We start from the raw sequence: 2,881 nt of genomic DNA on the forward strand, positions 1-2,881 counted from the left end.
TGGGCGGAATTTGTAAACAAGAATAGATGCATCAGTGTTCGTTTAGTATCCGAGGAGGTTAAAAGCATTAAATTTTGAAAATTTTGATAATTCACATAATAGTTTCCTATGACCAGAATATTTCATCGATTTTTTATGTGAAAGATGGATCCCATTTCGGGCTTCGACATCCGTCTTGTGTTTACATTACTGCCCAGAGACAGTACACTGCAGTACAAAAGATGTGTACACTTCTGAAAAAACTTTCCTTGCCTTACAATCCTTGAGCGGCCTTAGCTAGTGTTGCCCCCTACAGGCTGACCAGCTAGCTGACCCTAGGACTAAGAAATGGTGGGATCTGGGTTTAACTTTCAATATAAACGTTCAACTTTTTTGTTTTTTTTTATTTGTGTAAGACCATATTCGACCAGAGTATTGATACCCCCCTTTGGGTGGATCCTTTTTTTGTAACAATACTTAACTGTATTTGACTTTGTTACAAAGCAAATAGTTATACTGCACATTTATTAAATTACTAATTAAATAAAATGGGTCTGTTTACACTCCACAATTGTCTCATGTTCATTGGACTATTTAGAGTCATGAAAAGAGCCTAAAAGTTGTGATCCTTTTCCAGACTTTTCTAGTTATCACTGAATATTTTGTGTTTGTTGGACTAATTAAGGTTAAAACCTGAGAAGTCTTTTTTGAACTTTGAACTTCTTTGAAGTTGGAATATGTATATATAATAGAATGGATATATCACAGAATTGATTTATAATAAGTTTATGGCTGGGGTTTCATGCAGTAAGTTGGAGATTGGACCCTGAACTTACAATTTGCCTTCGGTTTTCGTAAAGTTAATAGTTGTCTAAGGAGTAAAGAAAAACATTGTAAGTCTTTAAACTTAAACAAAAAACAGGTGAAGGGCAGAAGTAACCTGGGCAATGAGCAGAACTTCAGCTAGTATATTATATTTATATACTAGCTTGGGAACCCGGAGCTCCCCAGATTACTCATAGTTACTCCTGCCGTTTACCCGCACTTGGATGATTTTAACGGGAAAATAAATTTTCGCTATAAAAGTCCACCCACTCAATTCAGAACCTCTAACCCAAGCTAAGAACATTCCCATGGTTCTCCCGAGTTCCCCAATTAAAATATTAAGCATATCAGTCAATGGTTCCTGAGTTATGATCGGACAAACAAATAGACAGACACCCAAACAGAGATTACAACTTTATATTTATAGATGTTTATCTGTTTTTTTATTGAATATAAAAATTAAGAAATAAACACATATTTACCTATAGTTTCCACAAGGAAATGTTTAGCTATGCCTGAGCTAAAAAACAGAATCAACAATGTTACCAGAATTAGATACAGCTTCATCCTTAAAGGAGTTGAATCTTTGTCATAAGCTGTGATTTTCTCATCTCTTTATCTTTGCAACCCAATTGCCTTACCCTTAGATATTTCAAACTATGAATTCTGTCAGATGAAAGAATCTAAGTTTCAAATATCAAAGGTTTACACCATCAGGTGGAACAAATATAGGTATTAGATATCAAAGTTTGTCAATTCCTTTCCCTAATTATAAACGTTACTTAAAAGTTGATTTAAAATTAAAGTAAATTAACAATTAAGTTTGAATGCACCTATCTATGTGTGTGAAGAATATTTAATCTGGAATTCTTGATCTTGATGTTCAATGTGGGAACTTTTAAATTTGAAGATGTAATGCTTGTTCCCTTGATCAAAGTATTCCTGCAAAGTATGACCACCACGGGAAATTTACTTGAATTAATCCGTAGAGTGTAGACCTGCATAAGATAAAGATTAATTCATGATCTGTAGAGTGTAGACCTGCATAAGATAAAGATTAAGGCATGATCCCTAGAGTGTATACCTGCATAAGATAAAGATTAATTCATGATCTGTAGAGTGTAGACCTGCATAAGATAAAGATTAATTCATGATCTGTAGAGTGTAGACCTGCATAAGATAAAGATCAATGCATGATCTGAGAATTACAAATAACACCAAAGTTTTAACCTTCTTGTAAAGATTAAGAATTGAGATTGGGTTAATTGAAATGAAAATAGAATCAAGATGTTGTTAAAATATAAAGTTTTGGAAAAATAACTGAAAAGAATTTGTTTTTGTCAAAGATATATTCTTAAACTTGGATTAAGAAAATAAAAACATTTTTTTTGAAATCTAGATATTTATTTACGTATCATTTATCGTTTACAAGATTGTTGAACATATGAATTTATCACAAAAGTTTATTAACGAGTTAACAGTTTTTGTTTTTCTTGAAAACACATCTCAGGTTTGAAAATTTTGCAAATATTTTGCATGTTTAAATTGGCTGGGTCAAGAGCTATTCAAAAATGTATAATATATCATAGTTAGAGCATTTTTTGTTTTTTGCACAATTTTGATTTTGCAATTAATAAAATTTTTTGTAAAGCAAATTTTTTCTTTAGATTATTAAAGTGTAGCCAAAGGGCTTTCCAAAGTTGTATCATAAGTTATAGATTTTTATTACAATAAGGAAATAGAGGGGGAGGGGTTCACGGTACCCCTCCCAAGTCTGTTTTGGGTAAACCAGACCGGTTAGCTTTAACTTACTTCTAAAATGTAAATATTTATATTCTTCCACTTCAAGAAAAAGTAAAAATTATTATTCCTCAAATATAAAACAGCTTGTACAAAAGTGTTCAACAATAACAAGTAAGTAGATAAACATCTGTCATCCTTGATCAGTCAACGGTGTACCAATGTGAATCAAGGTTAACCCTCTTTAATTAGAATACTGGTCACTTGAAATTACGCTTACGCCAGTCCCTTCACATCAAATTATCTTAGTTTGAAATATCAAAAGTCTACAACATCA

The sequence above is a fragment of the Eurytemora carolleeae genome, unplaced genomic scaffold (genome assembly GCF_000591075.1).
Source record: "Eurytemora carolleeae unplaced genomic scaffold, Eaff_2.0 scaffold405, whole genome shotgun sequence".
Taxonomy (NCBI): domain Eukaryota; kingdom Metazoa; phylum Arthropoda; class Copepoda; order Calanoida; family Temoridae; genus Eurytemora; species Eurytemora carolleeae.